This window comes from Hibiscus syriacus, unplaced genomic scaffold (genome assembly GCF_006381635.1).
Source record: "Hibiscus syriacus cultivar Baekdansim isolate YM2019G1 unplaced genomic scaffold, ASM638163v2 tig00110503_pilon, whole genome shotgun sequence".
Taxonomy (NCBI): Eukaryota; Viridiplantae; Streptophyta; class Magnoliopsida; order Malvales; family Malvaceae; genus Hibiscus; species Hibiscus syriacus.
Window position 1 is genome coordinate 5,858,024 of NW_024062764.1, and position 23,861 is coordinate 5,881,884.

General features: G+C 35.4%; 1 pseudogene; it reads right to left on the reverse strand.

Annotated features, from left to right (window-relative positions):
* Positions 1–20,331: 20,331 nt before the first annotated feature.
* Positions 20,332–23,146, reverse strand: LOC120129562 (annotated as a pseudogene).
* Between the last annotated feature and the right edge of the window lie 715 nt (positions 23,147–23,861).

Sequence of the window (23,861 nt, forward strand, 5' to 3'; positions counted from 1 at the left end):
CTCATGAAATGATGCTTGAAGATGAGGTGGACCTTGATAAGATTGAAGAGACACCAAAGGAGAAGGAGAAGAAGAAAAACATTGGAGTTGCTCTCAAATCCACAAAAAATGATAGTGATTCAGATGAAGATGACGATAACGAGGAAATAGCATTGTTTGCCAAACGGTTCAGAAAAATGATGAGACCTTACCGAGGAAGAAAAATCAAATGAAATGAAGGCCTAAAAATGAACCAAAAGAGAATGACCCGATCATTTGCTATGAATGCAAAAAGCTAGGGCATGTCAAATATGATTGCCCACAATTGAAGAGAAAAGATCAATCAAAGAATAAGCACAAGGCTCATGTGGCTATATAGAGCGACGAAGAAGGTTCCGATGAAGAGGAACAAGAAGTAGCAAACTTGTGCTTGATGGCATTCGTGGAAGATTCTAAGGTAACCTCTAACTCATATGATTTTGATGATTTATCCTATGATGAGCTATTAGAGGAATATAATGGGTTGGCTTCGAATTATGAGAAATTGTTTTTAAAATATAAAAATGATGTTTCAAAATTGAAAAATGAAAATAAACTCATATCCAAAACCAACAACGATCTTGAAAGTAAAATCAAAGATTTGCAAATCAAACTAGAAGAGTTTGAAAAGAAAAATTTAGATTTGCAAAATTTACTTTCAAAAGTCAATGATGATCATCAAAAGAAAATTGATTATTTTAAAGCTTCTTTTGATAAAGTTGGAACAAAACGTTTTGAAAGTGGAGAAAATTCAAAATCCAAATTTGTTAGAAAAAGTTTTAAAAACTACAATCATAAAGGTCCCCAAAGAACCTCTAATAGAAAAATCATTAGAAGTATATCGGTTCCTAAGGAGCTCATTACTACTAAAGATAAGGATATCCTACACAAATGGATACCTAAGGGGACTAGGATTTTAGAAACTAATGAATATGGACCCAAAAGAATTTGGGTACCAAAAATTAGAAATTAATCTATGTTTGTAGGAAAAGGAGCATTGCTACAAGGCATGGGAAACAAATCCAAATTCATGGTACCTTGATAGTGGATTCTCAAGACACATGACCGGAGACAAAAACCGGTTCATTGAGCTTAATGCCAAAAATGGAGGAGAAGTGACTTTTGGTGATGATTCAAAAGGTCACATTGAAGGTATTGGTACTATTGGTAATACCTCTTCCATACAAATTAAGAATGTTTTATATATGAATGGATTAAAGCATAATCTATTGAGTATTAGTCAATTTTGTGATAAGGGATTCAATGTCATGTTTGATATTAATGGTTGTAAAGTCATTGACATTGCATCTAATCGGATTATGCTTGTTGGTCATAGAATAGGAAACATATACATGGTACATTTAGATTCTATTGATATGACTAATTTGTGCCTAGTTGCTAAGGAAAAACATGATAGTTGGTTATGGCATAGGAGACTAGGACATGCTAGTATGAGTGTTTTGCAACGGCTAATTCAAGGTGATTTAGTTTGAGGGTTGCCTAAGCTTAAATTTGATAATGATAAAATCTGTGATGCTTGTGCTAAAGGAAAACAAAAGCGAGTTTCTTTTAAATCCATTAATGACGTATCAACTAGTAGAGTATTACAATTGATCCATATAGATCTTTTTGGGCCAACTAGGACTACTAGCTTGGGTGGAAAACAATATGCATTTGTCTTGGTAGATGACTACTCTAGATATACTTGGGTTCTATTCTTAAGTACTAAAGATGAAGCATTAGAAAAATTCATCACGTTTTCAAAAGTAATCCAAAACGATAAAGGTTACTCTATAACTAGAGTTAGGAGTGATCATGGCACTGAATTTGAAAATCTTGGATTTACTGAGTTTTGTAATTCTAATGGTATTAGTCATAATTTTTCAGCACCTAGAATCCCTCAACAAAATGGAGTTATTGAGAGGAAAATAGAACTTTAGAAGAAATGGCTAGAACCATGCTTTGTGAAAATAATTTGCCAAAATATTTTTGGGCGGAAGCCACAAATACCGCTTGTTATGTTATAAATCGAGTAATGATTAGGACAATTTTAAAGAAAACTCCATATGAAATTTTCAAAAATAAAAAGCCTAACATTAGCTATTTTCATCCTTTTGGATGTAAATGTTTTGTTTTAAACAACGGTAAAGAGAACCTTGGCAAATTTGATGCTAAAAGTGATGAAGGAATTTTTCTGGGTTATTTCTTAAATTCTAAAGCTTATCGAGTATTTAATAAAAGAACTTTAGTTGTAGAAGAGTCTATACATGTTGTTTTCGATGATAATCCCCTTCCGAGGAAGGATTCTTGTGTGAATGATGATGTAGGTGTTATAAATACAAATGATGTTAGACATGACGTTGGAGAACCATCATCAAAGGAAGAAACGAAAAATGAGGAAACTCATGATCCTCTTGAGAATCCAACCATTGAAGAAAGGGAAGTATCTTATCCAAGAGAGTACAACTATGTCAAGGATGGTGAAATTATAGGTGATCCATCCAAAGTGGTAACAACTTGATCTTCTCTTAGAAATATTTGTAATTATGTTACATTTATTTCATGCATAGAGCCTAAGAATATTAAAGAAGCATTAAAAGATGAACATTGGATTATGGCTATGCAAGAAGAATTAAATCAATTTGAGAGAAGTAAAGTATGAACATTAGTTGAAAGGCCTAGTAATAAATCTACTGTAGGTACTAGATGGGTATTTAGGAATAAGCTTGATGAGAATGATAATATAGTGAGAAACAAGGCTAGACTTGTTGCTCAAGGGTATACTCAAGAAGAGGGCATAGACTATGATGAAACATACGCTCCCGTAGCTAGGATGGAAGCAATTAGAATGTTACTAGCATTTGCATGTTTTCATGAATTTAAATTATATCAAATGGATGTTAAAAGTGCATTCTTAAATGGTTTTATAAAAGAAGAAGTGTATGTGGAACAACCTCCAGGTTTTGAAGATTCAAAATTTCCGGATCATGTTCTTAAATTGACAAAAGCACTTTATGGTTTAAAACAAGCTCCAAGAGCTTGGTATGAAAGATTGTCAAATTTTTTAATTGAAAAAGGTTTTTCAAAAGGGAAGGTTGACACTACATTGTTTTTAAAGCATAAAGGTAAAGATTTATTAGTAGTTCAAATTTATGTTGATGATATAATATTTGGTTCTACTGATGATGTTCTTTGCCAAGAATTTTCCAAGCTAATGCAAAGTGAATTCGAAATGAGCATGATTGGGGAGCTCTCATTTTTCTTGGGACTCCAAATCAAGCAAAGAAACGATGGCATCTTCATCAATCAAGCTAAGTACGTCAAAGATATGCTCAAGAAGTTTGGACTGGAAAATGGCAAACCTCATGACACTCCAATGAGCTCTTCAACAAAGCTTGACTTAGATGAACGAGGTAAATGTGTAGATGTTAAATTATATAGGTCAATGATTGGATCTCTACTTTATCTAACTGCAAGTAGACCGGACATTATGTTTAGTGTTTGCTTATGTGCTAGATTTCAATCATGCCCTAAGGAATCACATTTACTAGCTGTTAAGAGAATCTTTAGATACCTTAAGGACACTCCTAGTTTAGGACTTTGGTATCCTAGAGACTCTAGCTTTAGCTTGCAAGCTTTTTCTGATGCGGATTATGGAGGATGCAAATTAGATAGGAAAAGCACCTCCAGTACTTACCAATTCCTTGGAAATATGTTTATTTCTTGGTTTTCAAAGAAACAAAATTGTGTTGCATTATCTACCACTGAAGCCGAATACATTTCAGCTGTTAGTTGTTGTGCATAAGTTTTATGGATGAAACAACAACTTTTTGATTATGGAATTGAAGTTGGTACCATTCCTATCAAGTGTGACAATACTAGTGCTATTTGTCTCACTAAAAATCCCATCCAACACTCTAGAACTAAGCACATTGAAATAAAACATCACTTCATTAGAGACCATGTCACTAAGGAAGATGTAGTTCTAGAATTTGTTGATACTTTGCACCAATTAGCGGATATCTTTACAAAACCTTTAGACAAGGAAATATTTTGGACACTTAGGAGAGAATTAGGTTTAACCAACCTATCTTCACTTAGTGTTTAAAATAATTTTAGCACTTTTAAGACTAAATGAAAAATGCTAATTTTTAATTGCATTCATTGCTATTAGTTAGGGGGAGTTTATGATTCTTGATGAAAAATTAATTTTATGTTCAAATATCGTTTAAAGAATAACTTGATTATTTGAACATGATTAATTTTCAATATATGAGTAGCCAATACCACTAGAGAAAATTAATTTAGCATTTTATGTGTTTAAAATTGGATTTTAACATTTTGGTGCAGAGGGAATCGATACCCCCATGAGGGAACCGATTCCCCCCACAGGGGAATCGATACCCCCCTGGGGTTCTGGATTTTAACACGGGCAGAACCCTTAAATCCTCAAAACCTTCTCTTCTTCTTCATTCTGCCGTTTCTCCTCTCTAACCTCTCAAATCTCCATTTTTGCCTCAAATCATCGGTTTTAATCAGAATTCACTTCAAATATCATCTTCTAAACTTGCTATCATCATTAAAATCGTTCAAACAACATCAAAATCCACTCAATCTCATCCTTCAAGGTAAAATTTTCTAAACTCTCTATTTCATCAATTTATGAACATATAACTAGTTTTAATTAGATCTAGGTTGAACTTTAGATCGGGCATTAATTGTTTAGTGATTAGAAACTAGATATTACAACTAATTTCATAAAAAACACAATAATTTTCCAAAATATTTAAAATTTTCGAAATAAAAAAAAATTGTTTTTCAAATTATTGTGTTTTGATTGAATTATGTTGTTGTTATGAAAACTATACATATATTGTTTTTCAAAATCTTATTTTTCAAATAGTTTTCAAAAACTTTGCTCATTAGAATTGAATTAGAGAACCTTGAAATATTTAGGACTCAATTGAGTTTTGGGATTAATTGAATTGCATACATGTGTTTTATAAATTGCAGGTTATCAATCCTATTCTGATTTCCTAAACCATGTCCAATCCTAAACGTGCTAGGTCATCATCTAGTCGCTCACACCGTCAACCAAATCCACCTCCAAATCCTATTCCTGAAAATCCAATTCCTAATCCTAATCCCATTGATCCTAATTTGACTATCCAAAATTCGTGCTTTAATCATCCTGGTCCTAGAAATCATCGTTTTTGGTATTATCAATATTTCGACTCTTACAAAATTAGAGAAGAACGTATTCCTTCTCATCAAGTTATGTTAGATATTAATTTTAAATATCTTCCTCTTGTACATGAGTGGAAATTTGATAAACTTTTTGATCTTGAACCCATTGTCTACCATCAACTTGTTCGTATTTTCTATTCTAATGTTGTTTGTGTTAAAACCCGAACTGAAACCGAAACCATAGGAATTTGTTCCTACCTCCTAGGACAATTCTTATATATTGACTCGGCTTACATAGCCAATGCATTTGGATTAGACAATTATGGTATTTCAAATGAGAAACAAATCTTAGGATCTCGTTATAAAAGAAGGGATAGTGCAAGTGTCTTAGACTTTCATGAACGTTTTCTTCATCCAATGATTTCTTGGTGGTTTCGACCATTCGGAGGTCGTTATTCTACTCTTAGAGCCTTGGGTCTTTGGTGGTTACATTGTTTTGAAAACGGTATTAAAATAAACCTACCTCAGATCATTTTTGCTGAAATTGTTGAAACCGTAAACCTTGTACCTAACGAGAAACTCTGTTCATCTCTAGTTTACGGTTGCATTTTGAGTAACCTATTTTCTAAAGCCGGGCTTAGAGTTGGTCTAGATGCCTCCTTTCCTCTAAAGAAACAAATTAATCTTCTTTCCTTAACGATAGCGGGATGGATAAAGGATAAGGAAACCGGTGAATGGATTCGATCGTCTGAACATACTCCGGGAGCTAGTTCTTCACGAGCTCAACCAGAAGCTGACGATGATCCCGAGTTTCAACAATTAATGCGAGACATCGATGAAGCCGAAGATGAGCCTGAGCAGCCCGAGGAGCAAGCACAACAAACGCATCAAATGCCTCCATATTTTCAATCCTTTATGGAGACATTCGATTTCCGATATGCTACCATGGATTCGCGCTTTACTTCTATAGAGTCCCATTTATCCACAATGGGAGCTCAACAATTAAAAATTCTTCGGGAGATGCGTGCAAACAACGAAGCAACCAACGCGCGTATTAATGAACTCATTCACGAAATGGCCGCTATGCGAGCTCGTTTTCCTCCTCCCGATCCGGATGTTTGATTCTATGCTTAGTTTTAAAACTTTAAACTAAAAGATTATTGCTTGAACATTTTGAATATTTTGGAATGTTTGATTTTGAGGATTGTTAGACTTTGGATTTGTTTGGACGTTTGAGCTTATATATTTGGCTTAGTTAAATTTATTGCATCATTTACATCATTTTAGCAATATGACCAATTTTGCCATGTCACATTAATTATGAATATTGATTATGAAACTAATGGCTAACGTTTCTCTTGATCGTGATCTTAGCAGTTTAAAATATATTCAATTGGCTAAATGATTTCAAAACCTTGTTTAAATTCTTTACAAATGTCTTTTTGATTTAAAAAAAAAGGGGAGAAGTGTTAAATGTTTTAAAAGATGAGTAAGTGTTAAAGTAAGGGGGAGTAATTTGTAATTTTCAAAAACGTCGGTTTTTGATTTCAAAATCTCAAAATTACTAAAATGTTTTGTTATATCAAAAAGGGGGAGATTGTTGAAAACATTTTGATATTTCAATATAACAAATTAAGTTAAATGAATTTTAAGATTGTGCAATAAAGGTTTTCTAATTATATTCGATATAATTATTCAAATATCAAAACATTACTCTAAATCTTTCAAAAATCATTTTTAATCCTTACTCAAGTGTAAAATTAAGTTTTAATCTTAAAACAATTTCAAAATAATTTTACAAAGTATTTCGAACCATTTCAAAGCAAAAAATTCCAGATTGCTCAGAGGGAACCGATTCCCCCCCCCAATGGGGTACCAATTCCCCCTTAATGGTTTGGCTCCGAGAATTCCAGTATGCTCGGAGGGAACCGATTCCCCCCCCCAGGGGGTACCGATTCCCCCCTGTGTAACAGTCAAAATATTTGAATTTTACATTTAGGGAACCGATTCCCCATAGGGGGTACCGATTCCCCCCACGCTCCAAACTGTTTTATTAATTGATTTCACACTAAAACGGCTATATTATCCTCATTAATGATCCCCAACATTCAGAAGTGATTCAAGGTGTATTTAAGCAAGCTTAGAAGCCATTGATCAAAAACAAGAAATATCAAGCAACTAGAATCAAGAGAGAATCAAAGAGAAAGCATCAAACCTCAAGTTTGAGCATTTCAAGCCTATTTTTCATTCAATATTCATCTTGCTTTCAAGAACACTTATTGTGCTCAATTGTATTCATTTTTTAGTGTTCTTTTCTTTGTTCTAGAATTGTGCAAACAATCTACCTTGTAAGGATTTCCTTGTAAGTTTGCAAATTTGTATTGTTCTCTTTGGGAGAGAATGTTCTCAAGAATTTGGGGTATAATTCTTGAGGGTTTGTAAGGTTACTCTTTGTCCTCAAAAGAAAAACAAATTAGTGAATTTGTGGAAAATCCTTAGTGTGGATAGCTAAGGTAGTGGACGTGGACTTTGGTTAAGAAAGTCGAACCACTCTAAATCGTTGTGCAATTTCTTTCAATTTTCTGCAAAAGCTTCCACCAAAATTTTTATTGCCAATTCACCCCCGTCTTGGCCAATTCCGTCAATCGATTAACTCAACAAATAGCTTTCCAGATGTTACCCCAAAGGTACACTTGCTAGGGTTCAATCTCAGTTGGAACTTCCTCAATCTCTGGAAGAGATTCCTCATATTCTTAACATGTTCATTCTCGGTTTGTGCCTTGACAATCATGTCGTCGACATAAATTTCGATCTCTTTGTGCATCATGTCATGGAATAGGGTCACCATAGCTCTCTGATATATTGCCCCGAAATTCTTCAATCCGAAATGCATCACTTTGTAGCAGAAAGTTCCCTCACATCATGACGAATGTGGTCTTCTCCATGTCTTCAGGATGCATCTTGATCTGGTTATATCCCGAGAATCCATCCATGAAAGAAAAGAAAGCATTCCAAACTGTATTATCTACCAACATGTCAATGTGAGGCAAAGAAAAGTTGTCTTTAAGGCTCGTCTTGTTAAGGTCCCGATAATCGACACACATGCGAACCTTCCCGTCTTTCTTCAAAATTGGCACTATGTTGGCCACCCACTCCGGATACTTGGCCACTTAAAGGAAACCGGAATCAAATTTCTTCTTGACTTCTTCTTTAATTTTAAGGAGCATCTCAGGTCGCATCCGTCTCAGTTTCTGTTGCACGGGTTTGCACTATGGCTTAATTGGTAGTTTATGAGCTACCATATCTATGTCTAGTCCCGACATGTCTTGATATGACTAGGCGAACACATCTTTGTACTCCTGAAGTAAGACTATCAGGTATTGTCTTGCTTCAGCCGAGAGAGTTGTGCCGATTTTAACCTTCTTTCTGTCATCTTCAATGCCCAGATTCAAAATTTCGATCGCCTCCTCATGTGGTTGTATTTGTTTATATTCTCTTTCTACCATTCTCAACAATTTGGTAGGCAAGTTGCACTCCTCTTCATTGTCGCATTCATCGAATTCCCCAAGACAAATGGCCGATTCAAAATCCACTTTCGGATCAGAATTATCAGTGCTTACATTATCGTTAGGACCTGAGGGAAGAGAGAAACATGTATGTGTGAGAGGAAAATATCCCACACGGAACAATCAAGAATTAAATTCGAACGAAAAATGGAAATGAAGTACTGAAATGAAGAAGATAGATAATGAATTCGAAAAGAAAATGAAATAAAAAAACTTGTTTGTCATGGAAAAGGAAAAATGCATCTTTTATTGAACTTAAACAAAATGTTTATCACCCTTACAAAAGATAACATATTGCCCAGGGTATAGGTAAATAGGGATAGTTTGACTCTGAAAGACTCTTGTAAACCACAGGTAGTTCTTCCATCGACCAACTGCTAGGCACGAACCCAGGTGGCAGAGGGCATATCCCAGATCTATCTTCGTTGTTAACATCTTCTGTGGTCACGACATTATTGTTCAGATCTTTCAGAGCCACTTCTAAATCGGATGTAGTAGTTTCAAACACATAACCACCTAACTTGAATATGTGGTAAAAAGGCGGGAATGTCATTGGCTTCAATTGAAGTTCATTTCCAGTCAATCTGGCTAATCTTCTCTCCCGGTTATTTTGGATCTCCTTTCTCTTTTCATGATAAATGGGCTAAAAATCGAGCCCAAACTGGTCTAATTTTGAAATAGGAAGGACTGGACTAATCATTCCTTGCAAATATTTCCCAAAACCTCTCCCGGTCCTGACACCTCTTCCTAAAGTCTACATGATCTCTATTCTGGTACACTTGGAAAGCCAGGGTTTAGGGATTCTTCTTCCTTCTACCATGAATATGTCATTTATAAACTCTAAGGAGTGGAATGAGCACTCCACCGCTTCATCATCTACTTCGATGTATGGGGCCTCAACATCATAGGTGGCAGGTCTGATGGTCAATGGCACCTCGATCTTACCAATAACCTCTCTCTTGGTCCCATCAAATGATCGGACCACGTTCGGACAGGCTCTCATATGAGAGGATCTATTGGCAGCCTCTTTAATGTCACCAAAGGCATCACGTTTAGGGACGAGCCGTTATCAATCAACACACTTGGTAAGGCATGCCCCTTACAATAGGTAGTGATGTGTAGTGCCTTAGTTCGGCCTCTTTCTCCGGATGAAATCTCATCATCTGAGAATGAGATGAGATTATCAGCTTGAATATTATTTACTAGTCGATCCATCTTGCTGACTGGTATGTTCTGCGGCACGAACGTTTGATTTAGGACTTTCAACAGTGCTTCTCGGTGTGCCTCGGAGTTTAAAAATAGTGCTAGCATTGAAGTACGCGTAGGTAAGCTTTGGAGTTGTTCTACAATGTTGTACTCGATGTGCTTCAAGATCTTGAGGAACTCTTTAGCTTTTTCCTCCTTTATAGGCTCGATTATAGCTAGCACATCTTCTTTAAATGGCTCTAGTGGTCTTTGCTCCATATTGTTATCACATCCTTTAGAAGTGCTCACCTGACATTCGTACTTCTGTGGCACTTGTCGATTGTTTTTATATTGAAAACACTGAGGTGCAGTGATCACCACCTTGGCTTGTGTTGTTGTTGTCGACTTTTCTTTAGGGGTAATTATCAGAGGGCTATCCCTGCCATACATCTTATCAGATGATTCTCCGATAGCGCAAACATCGGCTTCCAAAGAATCTTGAATTTCCTCGTAAAATTCCAACTCTTTCCGGTCCATCATGAGCTGGACTAATGATTTGAATCATGGGCAATATTGCACTCCATGCCCCTTTTCGTTGTGGTAACAACAATGGTTACCATCTTCGATCTTTGTTGCACGTTACTGGGGTGCAAGAAGCCCTACCTTTACCATTTGGCTCCATACCCAAGTCAAAGGAGCCTTAACTTCTAAAACATTGGTTTTGATTCTCTTGCCATTCTCAGTTGTGATTGCGTTGATTCCTGTTTCCTGATGATTGGGTAAGGGATTCTGGGTAACGTTCGGTGTTCTAGAGTTGAAATAGATCCAGTTCTTGTTTCGCATTCGTTGTACAAGCCTTTTAAATGCGAGACAATTTTCAATTAAATGCCCCAGCACACCTCCATGATATTCACAGTGGGCGTTTTCGTCAAACCATTTTAGATATGGGGGTTTTATCAGATCCATCGGGTAGGGTGATACCGCGTGCGTGTCGAAGAGTTGTTGATATAACTCTTTATACATCATGGGAATGGGATCGAACTGCTCCCTTTCCCTTTCTTTCCTTGGTTCTCTTTGAGTTTGGTTAGAAGTATCGGATGGTACAGTTGCAGTGGTTTTCGAACTTGAGACCATAATACCTTTGTTGGTGCTATAGGTGTTGACATTGTTGATCTCTCGGTCCTTTTTCTTCATGGGAGGCTTCTTACTGGAGTCCTCTCCCTCGATTTTTCCTTGTTTTATAGCTAGCTCCACCATCTCACCAGCCATAACTAGATTTGAGAAAGTTCCCGATGTAATTGCCACCAGGTGACCGAAGTAAGGTGTCTTCAGAGTCTGTACAAACAACTTTTTAGTTTCCTTTTCATCTAAAGGTGGATGAACTTGCACAGATAAATCCCTCTATCTCTGGGCGTACTGTTGGAAACTCTCGTTATGTTTCTTCTCCAGGCTCTACAACATAACACAGTCTGGTCTCATATCATTGATATGCTTGTATTGCTCTAGGAAAGACTTGGCTAAGTCTTTCCACGTCTTGATATGAGTTCGGCTAAGCTGGTTGTACCACCAGATAGCTGAACCGGATAGGCTCTCCTGGAAGCAGTAGATCAGGAGTTGGTCATTTCCCCCATATCTTGTCATCTTCCGAAAGAACATAGGGATATGGCCTGAAGGGAAGCTTTTCCCGTCAAACTTCTCGAACTCCGGGACTTTGAATTTTAGTGGAAGCACCAAATTGTGAACCAAGCTCAGCTCTATCGCATCTACCCCAAAATAGTCATGGTCCCCTTTGACTATCTTCATCTGATCTTCTAGTATCTTGATCTTCTCTTCCATCTTCTTTGCCTTATCCTCCTCGTCAAAATCTGTGATAGGGCAGTCGTTTGGATGACTGTCAGGATTTGCTGCAGAAGTCTGTAGATTTACAGCCGATACAGCTTTCTCTTTGGTGGCATATGAGTCACCTTACAGTCCGGGTAAGATCTCGGATAAGACAACCACTTGTGGGGTCGGTGGTATGGTTACCCCCTCAGATACACCTACTCCTGGTGCACTTGCCTGTTGTTGTAAACCAGACAACTTAGCCACAATTTGGTCGACTAAGGACTCCTGGTTTTTCTTGATAGACTCCATGGTACTTTGATTGTTCTGAGACATTCTGTCCTCCAATTCTTTCTGCAGCTTTGCCATGTTCTCTTCAATCTTCTCAATTCTGGCTTCAATTTATCTCTTTTTTGCTCAAGTATTGTGCGGGTGATGCGTGTCTTGAGCTTGTGGAGGTAAGCTTGGTGTCTGAGATATGTTCTGTTAGTTAATATGAATGTAAAAACATAAAAAATATAAAAATAAACATGAAATATAAAATGAAAAAAATACAATGTATGATGTATACAATTTGGAGGCATTGATCCAGAAAAGTGTTCATTATTATAAATAATCCTTATTCAGACAAAAATGTTTTATCTTTTAAGAGACATAAAAACAATCAAAGGTACATCCGGACTAAATCCTCTAGACCCCGAACAACTTCTAATAGATTGACAAGTCTTCTGTCTTCATCTGTCACTGGTTGAATGCCTTGTCGAACCATTCCAAATTCTTGTGCTAGGCCGTGTAGATGACGAGCTGCCTTTTGTACTTGATCCAAAAAATCTCGGATGACTGCGTCTCTGGTCTTCACCCTTTGATGTGCTTGCTCCTAAAGAAAATGCCACTGTAAACCTCCGTCGAAAGGCACTATCTGAAGCTCGTTCGCTTGTTTCTTGAACTTGTCTACAATAGCTTCTAGCTCAGCTATTGTCTTGCCATCCTTTTCATGTTACTTCTCTAGATCAGCCACCCAGATTCTCAAGCGTTGGTTCTGATGTTGACTGTCTACTAAGGGCCTATGAGCAGTCTTCAACTGTTCCTTCCAAGCTCTTTCATCCGGCCCCTCAAACTTTCTTTTTCAGACTGTGAGCTTCGTCTTTCCAGTATTCAGAGGTTACTTTCAACTTGGAGTTATTCTTGACTTTATCTTGATACCTCTTTCTCAAGTCTTCGAGCTCAAAACAGACTCTTTTATGTTCTCTTTCCAGTTTGTCTGCTCTATCTTTCTGAGAGTCAACATCTAGCTTCAATTGATAACGTTCAGCTTCAAGTTCCTTTACCCTCTGCTTCAGCTCATTGTTCGCAGCTTCGAACTCTGCCTTGGTTATCTCAAGCTCGGAAGGAACAGGTCTGAGATGTTCTTCCATGGTTCGGGTATCTTCACAGTCTGGCATCGAGATGTTGTCATTTTTTCTCAATCTTCGCCACTCTACATAATCCATAGTAAGCATGTCTCTGGAAGATACAACATCCATCCAGAATACTTTCTTCCATGAATCGGCTGCTTCCTTGATCATCTTCTTATAGCTGTCACTGTGATACATAAACTCTGATCTAGCTAGTCCACTTGTTGCTGGGACAAACTAACGTGCCCCATACTATCTAAGTACTAACAACGGAGCATACCCAACTGCACCCCAAAGTCCAAGTAGGGTCATAGTGTCAGAATCCCCACATCATAAAAGAACATCACCGAGGAACAACCATGGGGCTCTCCAGGTAATATCCCGATCCTGAAGATGTGTAAAGACTTTCATCCACTTTTTCTTTTAAGCACCTTCATGCAATTTCCTAGTTATGAATTCTCCCAAAAGTGAATAGGTAGTGCTAAATCGGATATAGACAACCCCATTAGTCTTCCAGAAGTAGCTGTGAATCCAGACTTGAAGGAGTTGAACACACCCAATGAACCTTCCTCCGCCAGTTCTTCGACAATGGTTGAGAGATCGAAAGGTCTAAACTAAGATGGCTGGTGTTGGATTGACTCGTTTCGGAAGTTGTTCAAATAGCTCCACCACGGTTGCGTCAATGCACCCCAAAGCCTTCAGAAAGATAATCAAACCTACATACCCAGTGCAAACAAGTCTATAGTCTTCCACTCATCAGGGTGGTTGGTTCTTTATTAGTTGCTTTATTTGAGTCCGGTCAATTACCCATTTCTCGTCTACGCCTACAACTTTAGCCAATGCATTCTTGAAAGGCTGACTTTTAATGTGTTTAATGTAGGCTCGCTCCAGTTTGATGTTTTCACAATGCAATAGTGTAGTGTACTCCTCAATAGTGGGCACCATGTCCTCCCGGTTAAAAGTGAAGAAATTGTATCTCTGGTTTTAGATTTGAACCAAGGCTCAGATTAAGGGCTCATCAGTCTTAACATGAAGTAAAAGTGCAATGTCACCGTATCGTTGGCTGAACTTCTGTTTCCGATCATTCTTCCAACAGTCCCAGATGTCTCGAAGCTCTTACACATTGTTCTGTTTTAGGTTGATAGAGGATTAGTTAACCAGCTCTAACAAATAGCTTTCTTGAAGACTGTCTCCCTTTTCCTTCTAAGTCTTCTCAGACCATAATCGTACCTCGGGGTTTTCAATCTCTTGTATTACAAAACCTTTATCCATTAATTCAGATTATTTTGTGTGTAACAAATGCTTTTTAAGGATTGATAGCCTCTTGTAATGATGCAAATGCTAAAAAACAAACACAAAGGCAAACAAGTCAGTAAAATAAAAATAAATAAATAAATAAATGACGAAAGAAAAATAAGAATAGTAAGAAAGAAAAAAACATGGTTAGGGTAAAAACATTATAGGGTTTGAAATGGGGTTTCAAGGTAGGCTCTATTTCTCCATAGTCTCCCGGTTTAAGTTTTAAAAAATAGTACCCGAGTTCTCCTTGCCGGTTCCCCCTTGGGCTTGCCAAACCCTTAGTCCTAAACCCATCACAGGCTTGTGTAGACTAAGTTAAACTCGAGAGGACACATTCCCTTATGCCCATACGGAGAATAAATTCACACGAAGGCATCGCTTTCACCCCCACTTAAAATGGGTTCGGAGCTTGGGTTTAGAGCCTTAAGTGAAAAAAGTTTTGAACGCTGAAATCATTAGAAAACCATTAGTACAACTATTTACTCAAAAATATAATCAAAAGTAAGTAAAAAGGATCGAAATGTTACCTTAAAATTTAAACTTACCCTTTTCGTTAAAAAGACAACTAGAAATTACCTTAGCCTGACTCACTTACATATGTCCCCAGCAGAGTCGCCAAACTGTCGGAACCGTCTTTCGGGTGGGCCCAAAATTGGGCTTCGACTTGAAATAATGGGTTAGGAGTCGCCACCGATCTTTTATTTTAGAATAAATAGGTAGATCGGATACCTTATTTCTTACATGATCTGCATCTTACCAAAGATGTGTCGGATTCAGGAGTCGGTTACAGTCAAAGAAAGGTTAGCACCCTTGAACTGCCCTTTTTGCACTACGTAATTTTCAGTTGTCTTAAATTAAGAAAATCATAATTTAAATTAAAAGGTAAAAAATATGATCCCAAATTGCTTACCACGGATCGATTTGAAAGTGTACCCTTAAAAAAATCGAGAAACACGTTAGATAGGAAAGAAAGAAAATAAATAAAACAAAGAAAGAAAAAACCAATGGAATAGAGAAAATAAAGAAAGATACATGAAATAAATAAATAAAAGTAAAGTAAAAAAATGAATAAGATAAATAAATAAAATGAAATAATAATAATAATGTATACACAATAAATAAATAAAAATTAGAAGAAAATAAAAATAAATAAATACATAAAACAAATATAAAGGGAAAAAATGAACATAAATAAAAATAAAAGGAAAAGGAAATAAAATAAAAGTAAAAATGTATAAACATAAGTAAAATAGAAAAATAATTGTAATAATACTAAAGATATTGATAAAACAGTAATAAAAAAGGAAAGTATAAAGGCAGGAGAATATAAGGATAATAAAGAAAATATTAAATAAATAAAGTATGTATATAAAACGTAATAAATACAAAATAAATATACCCCATAAATATTAAACAAATCAAATTACCCCCACACACACATCACTTCATCGAAAAGGGGGACTTTGGTAAGATAAAACAAAAAATAAGGGCCCGCATAATATATATATATATATATATATATATATATATATATATATATATATATATATATAAATGATATAAGATTTAAAACAAATAAATAATAGTAAAAAGAGAATAAGAACAAACATGTATAACATAATTTTGAAACCGAATAAAATAATAATAAAAATAATAAAAATATAATAAATAATATATATATATACTATATTAAATAATATAAACAGAAAAAAACGAAATTAATTGAAACTAAGAATAAAAATAATAATAATAATAAAATATGTGTAAATGACTACACTGGAAGAAAATAAAAATATATGGTCAAATTAAAAAAAACATTCGATTTTAGGACCAAAATAATCTATTAAAAAATGAAGGGGGCCAAAAGGGTGATTCCCCCTTTTAAAACAAAACATGCGGATCCATCCCGGGTCAGGGTCGACGCGCGGGTCACCAGATGGGCTTACAGGTAAGGTATTTAAGCCACCAAAAATTTTTTATTTCTCATTTCCTCTTCTTCACCAACGAGAGCCCCTCCCCCATTCTCATCTTTTCCTCTGCCTTGCTCTTCAGAAATGAAGAACACAGGCGATATTTTCCAGAAACTGGCCTTGCGCCGCCTCGTTGCCACCGTTGAACGGTGCCGGCCACCGTTCATCAGCGGCAAAATCAAAACTTTTTTTAGTTCGAAAGCCTTTTGCCCGTACTTTTCAAAAACCGAAAAAATTTCAACAAATAACAAGCCTCGGGGAGTAGATCTAGCTTCAAAGTTTTGAAAAATTCACCCTGTTCATCGGCTAAAAATGATTTTTTGGGGTTCAAGTCAAACCAAAAATGACGGATAAACGACGCAACACCAACATGCAAGCCAAGAACACACCAAATCGAAGGTAAAAAGAAAAAAATATACCTTTATTTGCTTCGAAACTTGTTACAAAAATGTCCAGGATACCCTCGTATATCTTGTATTTTCGTGGTATTTCTTTGTGATAACTCTCTGTATGTAATCGTCTGTGTGTGCTTTGTGTTGATTACACTTCTATTTATAATCTAAAGAGTCCTATTTTTAGGAGTTTACAACCGAATAAAATGTTATTTGTTTGTGTTTGAATGGGTTTCGTTCGTCGGACGCTTTGGAACTGTTGGAGGCGAGAGACGTGCGCCGTGAAACTCGGAGAAGAAGACGTGAGGCGTGACGACCTGTGAGGCTTGGAGATGCGGCGTTGGTGGGAAGCTGCTAGGGTTTTGGAAACCCTAGCTGACATGGGTTGCGTGTGTTGGGTTGCTGCTGGACCAGAGTGTTCTATTGAGTTGTTTTATTTTGGCCTAAAACAATGTAAATAAGTATATATGCAAATATGTGTAAAATATATGTAATAAAATAAATATAATCTATAATGTAAATATATTATATTAAAGGATAAAATTTGGTGTTTTCAGTTAATATATACATGTCCACCCTAAAGAATATTTTTAAATTCGCCAGGGATAGAATATCCAATACCATTGATTTTCAACTTTTGAATATTAATATTTTTTCAAAGTGAGACTAATGTCTTTCGTCTCTCCAAACGTGTAACACTATTCATAAGTACAAAATTAATTAGTACAAACTTTATTGTTCTCAATACGTAGGTGAAATTAATTTTTATAAAAAATATAATTATAAAATAACTCAATAAAGGATAATAAGTAAATTGTAAAATATTTAGGTTTAATGTAAAAATAAATGATCAAATTATACTCTAGGTTAACTTTATGCGTTTTAACAAAATCAAATTATACTTTAAGTTAATTTTATGTGTCTAACAATTTTTCTTTAAAAATATATGTTTAAATTTTTCTTCATTACACTTTTAGATGTCTGATCTGTCACAATCATTAAATTCTATTGTTATATAATACATATCATACTTGTTAAATTTAAAATAGAAAATTTATAATTATAATTTATTAAAAATCCTCAAAATTCTTAATTTTAAATTTCATTTACGGTTGTCTTTTACCATCTCTGATCACCACTATAACATCCCGAATCCCAAGTTAGTAGTTCAAGTTAACCCGAGTGGGCCTTAGGATTAATCCATTAGCATTGTAGGAAGTCTTGGACCAAGTGAGCATTGATTGTGCTTGACTTGAGCCCAATAGATGATAAGGGGGTTTTGAGTTATAATCAAAACTAGGAGGACCAAATAAATAATTTCACCATTTTTATTTTCAAAAGTTGTAAATCCTTAATTGTTGATGATATCATGTTGTCTCGTTCTCTCTTATTCTCAACTCTTCTTTGTCTCTTCTTCTCCCCCGCCTTGCAATCCTAATTTGACAATTTAATGGTAAGAACTTAATCCTAAACTTTAGAGCTTCAAATCAAGCTCTCAACCTCTTCATTTCATCTTGGTAGCCAAATATGAGTTTTGCGGGGGTTTAAGGAACTTAAGGATTTTAATATGTTTTCAGAGAGTTTAAGCCTTAGGAAGTGTTCTTCAACCCTTCTTAATCCTTAGATCATTCTAATAACTCAAGCATTTGATTCTTATCTAATGAGAGAAATTGGAAAAAGCTCCAAGGCTAGAGGAAAGGAGAAACTAGTGCTTGGTTGAGCCTTGGACGCTTCCAGGTGATGAGGAAATCAATGTAACTCACTTCTAACTCTACTCTATTACACTGTAGATCACTAGGTGAGTTTCTTAACTAGCATGAGTCATGAAGCATGCTCATGGTAGATTTCAGTGTTTGAGTGTTTTCAGCATGTTCACAACCTTATTATGACCCCTATAATCAGACATAACACTCTAATGACACTTGGGGACCTCAGTAGGATGTCTAGGAATGTTGAAGAGACATTTTCGTACCAAGAATATGGTATTTCTGGACACGAATATCAGTAATGAAAGAGCATTATCGATATTGTTCTTCATGTGTTAAAAACAAATGGATTTTGTGTTAAAAGTATCGATACTCATATAGCGGGTATTGATACTTTAGGTGAGGTATCGATACTCATCAGGTGGTATCAATACCGAGTTCACTTACCATATTTCAGAATATAATTTTAATGTCAATACTCACATGAGTATCTATACTAAGGCTATGATGACATAAAACTAACTCGGGACACAGTCAAGACGCTTGAGTTACTTTAGCAGATAAGATTGTACAATTGGATATCCCAGTCAGTGCCAAGGCACTTCAGTCGCCAGATGGGCACAAATGCCCAAGACTCGACGGAGTAAGTTAATCGGGTGTACATTTCCGATGTTGTTCCAAATCTCACTCGAAATACCCGAGGGTGTTATGAAGGCTAAATGGTTGTGTGAGCTCCAAGAAGCAGAACCCTCAGCCACACCATGATGCCTACCACAACATGATAGATAAATATTCTTGTCTTTATACATGTTCCTCTAGCATGTGCATCTATTGAATACATATAGTATAGTACAACTATTAGTGAGACACTAAGCTCGTAAGGTCAACGTTCATAATGTGTTTCCGTACGCATATTCTTAGGAGGTTGTCCATGGAGCGTTATCGTCACCAGATATTCCAACACCACCAAGGCACCATAATACGTCTTGATTTATATTAGAAGGCATGTACTATTGTAGACCTCTTTTGTATTCAAATATAACTCTATTTTTTATTTTAAACTCAATGGTTTATTCTAGATGATTTGAGAGCTCCCCATATTTTGTAAACTTTGAATTGTCACGTTTTATTTTACTTGGGATGAACTTTATAGGGCTTTTTACAGTGTTTGAAGAGGAAAAAAATTGAGTTAGTTACTCTGATGGTCCGTGTGACATCACGATCAAATGATCTTTGGGTCGGACTGAATAGGTGTGTTACAACCACTTTAAAACTCTTAATTTTAAAAACTATATAACGAACATTACCGACCAAACACTTAATGTAATAAAGAAAATATTTTGAATGTAAATTCTTTAAACACCCACTATTAAATCAAGTTATAATTTGAGCACTTATTTTTACATTAAACCAAATATTTATATATAAACCTACTAGTCCTTTACTTGATCATTCAGCAGTGATTTTCAGTTGTTTTTTATTTATTTAGATATGAAATAAATTTTAAATTAAGAGTGAAGAAAAGAAAATAGCAAAAAAACCCTCAATATTTGCCTGCATTTTCAATTACGCCCTTAACGTTGTCATGATACTTGCATGAATATGTTCACAATTAATTGACCGTCCAAAAAGAATTTAAATGAGAAAAATTGAAACATTATAACTAAAATTAAGTAAAACAAATTAAGACAAAAATTATTCATTTGGCAAAAATAGCAGAACAATGCAACAAAGAATAACCGTAAATATCAGCTGTGATCAAACCATCTAAAGACATTGGAAACTTGCTCACATCTAGGCCAGAAAAAAATTAAAAGTGATTTTGTCCGACGTTTAAGTAATGCGGTGAAAAATGTGATTCATCGACATAAAATATATCGGAAAAATTGTTTTTTTTACCTGCAAAATTGAAGCTTGAAATCTTGATAACATTCTTTTGATTCCATCAACTATACATTACTCTGTCCTCATCGCCGCCAGAAACGACCTTGCTGCTGCCTTTGTTCTTGCTTTCGCCTGTGTCATCATCATTCCAAATCAAAAAGGCACTCGTTGGACAATGTTTGGTTGATGATAAAAGCATAAAATGCCAAAACTGATACAGATTTTGAGAATACACCAAGGTAAGAAGGAACTTCACCTCTGGCACTCTTTAGAACGCTCGAGAAACTCTCTTGCGATATCTTTTCTTTCGTAAGATTGTAATACTTGTCTGATATCGGGTGGACTATTCCGAGCAACGTCTGTGGAAAAGCCAAAATGGAAATTACTAATCAAAGACTAGTTGGATTTATCAACATCAACAACACTAGTTAGATACACGTCATGTTAATTTGAACAACGGCAACAATCGAGGGAAAAAGAATCGGCGTACAACTTACATTCAAGGATTGGAATAAGATCCAAAAGTGTTGTATCCTCGCCTTCAAGCTTGAAAGGCTTAATAGGGACACAATTTTCAGGTTGAAGGCTAGACTCAAACGCACGAGCACTCGCATATAAAATCTTGGCCGGATCCCTGTTGAGCTTCGAAAGATCCTGCCAACAGGAACCATTTTCTTAAAAGAATACTCTAGCTATTAAAGACAGTCTCGTAGATTAATGAAATTCATATAGCATAAAATTGAGGGAAAATGCTAAAAAGTGATCAACTATAGCATACTCTATAATGCTTGCTTTTTCTGATATTTAGTATCACCCCTTGATAACCTATATCGTATACAATGGTTTGGATCCAACCTTTCGCAGACAGGATCGACGTACTGCATAATCCAAAATGAATAAATATTAAATTGCAGGTAACATCAGTTATCCGATGCTTATGTATTCGAAATGGTAGTCACAATGGAAAAGCTCATATTACCATATTCATCTGGTCAGAGTACACGACAATTTCATAGAACTTTGCCAGATGTTCCAAAAAGGCATCAACACCAGGTCTTTTGAAGGTACGCCAGCCTCTCTCTCGCTTTGCCATTCAAAAAGGAAAGTAAAAGAATTACAAACATTTGATGTGAGCTTTAATAAAACATAAAAGAGGTTTATAAGGACCACGGAAAATAATTTAGAGTCAAAATTTTACCTTCCAATCTGTATAAAGTAATGTCTCGTTCCGATCCAGGACAAGCGTAAAAACATGTTGTTCTTGAGGATGCAAATCAGGAAGAAGCTTATCTGAGGTTGGTTCAGTAAATTCCTGAAACACGAGATATAAGAATAAATATAACGACAGCTTAATGCTAATACTAAGAGCTTTAGCTGGAACTGAGATTTTACAAGAAGAAAAGCAGTCACCAACACATTTTCTTCCACTAACCTCTTTAGATCCAGATAAGATTCAAGTACTTTAGCTGAAACTGAGGTTTCACAAGCAAAGCAGTGAGTAAATAGGAGTGAAAGCAGAACATGTAAACAAGTTGATCGTTGAACAATTTAACAGAGAGAAATGAGCACCAAGCAATGAAGTTCTTTTTTTAGCTGGCAAAATGAATCCATTTATGATGAAGTTAACCCAAATAACCTAAAGGAGCACTTATGGAGAGTTAAATAAAAAGGCTAAAACAAAATGTAAAAATAACTCATTGTTATGCAAATATTTTTCTAGTAATTATGTTAGTATATAGAAGTGGAGAAAATTGCAGCTATGAACAAAGAAAGGAGCAATAAGAAATAAAGAAACATAATAATATCCTCACCTGCCATAGAAGCAGAGTAAAGCAAGCCTCGATATTTCTGGAAAAATAGATACGGAAAACAATCAGTTCATTCAGAGAAGCAAGAAAACAATGGCTATATCAAATTACTAAGACTTAGCAAAAGTCTATACATAAGCATTCATATGCACAAAGGAGCATATAAATTATATTCCTACACAATGAAAAGAAATTGTTGCAAGATTTAGCAACTGCTTAAACAGAAACGCAGAAGAAATCAATCGCATATGAATGAGAATAAAATTATACGTATAGTCGTATACCGGTTATCTGCATAATGCATTAAACAAATTGTTCATGGCATTATTCAAATACTAAAATAAATGAGAAAAATCATAAAAAAAAATCCAAACATACATCAACAGCGGATGCATCTTCACTGGGAGCAAAGCTTGCTGCAGCCCGCAATGCCTTTGCCTTCTGATCTACTTCCTCGTACGAACACTCTGCAATACGAATCAAATCTTTTAGAAAATAAACATTTCTAATCATATTAGAAACTCGCATTTTAAGCAAGAATACAAATCAAATCACAAAACATCCAATACTCGTTAAAAGGACTTACTGTAAGAGAGATAACCAGCATAACCGGCAGTTCCAGTAACAGCCGCGACGAGTCCGTACTTGAGAATGCTCCAAACTTTCCCTCCCGACCCTTGTGGCGCAGTTTCCGGCGCCGGAGGAGGAGGAGGAACCTGAGATTGATCGGAGAGAATGGCTTGTGAAGCAATGACCGTTTCTCTAGATGAATTCGAAGAGGAGGAATCGACTCCTGAACTTAAAACCCTTCGATTAATGATCTCTGACCTGCATTTATTTGAAAGTATCCGAGATCGAAGAACAATCGAAGACATCTTAATTAGGGTTTTTGAATTATGATCCGAGGGTGTTGAGTTTGTTTATCTGTCAGACGGAGGTTCTACTGAATTCTTTAGGGTTTTACAGATGGCTTATACAAAAACAAATGCTTAAATTATATCTAAAGTTTAGAATTTTTTTAATAAATGTTTAATATTTTTTTATTACAATTTTAGGTTAAAAAATTATAAGGGACACATGTCACATTTATATTTTTTTTTATTTTTTCTAAAAATATGGACATACATATGTTATTTAATGGTTTTTTAACAGTAAACATCTGAAAATGTAACACAAAAAACATTAGATACATATTTTTAACAAAAAAATCTTTGAATATCATAAATTAATTTTGAGTATAGTTTAGGTACTTAATTTTATATTAAGTCTTTACAGATCGAATTAACGATGAATACGACACGTGGATCTTGAAAGGGGTGTTTGGAAGTTGGTTTAGATCAATCTTGCACTAGAATAATAGAATCAACCCAGGAATGCATTTGATCTCTCTAATACTTGGTCTTTAAATTATTGAATATTTTAATTTTATCCCTAAATTATGATTTCATTCTAAATTAATCATTAAACTTTTGAACATTCCAATTTCATTCTCAAACTATGACTCTCATTTTAAATTAGTCTCTAAACTTTTGAATTTGCCAATATCATCCCCAAATTCGTCCAAATATGTAATTAGTTTCAACAATAGATTAACCTAAATTTTATTTTTTAAAACATATGATAATACAACT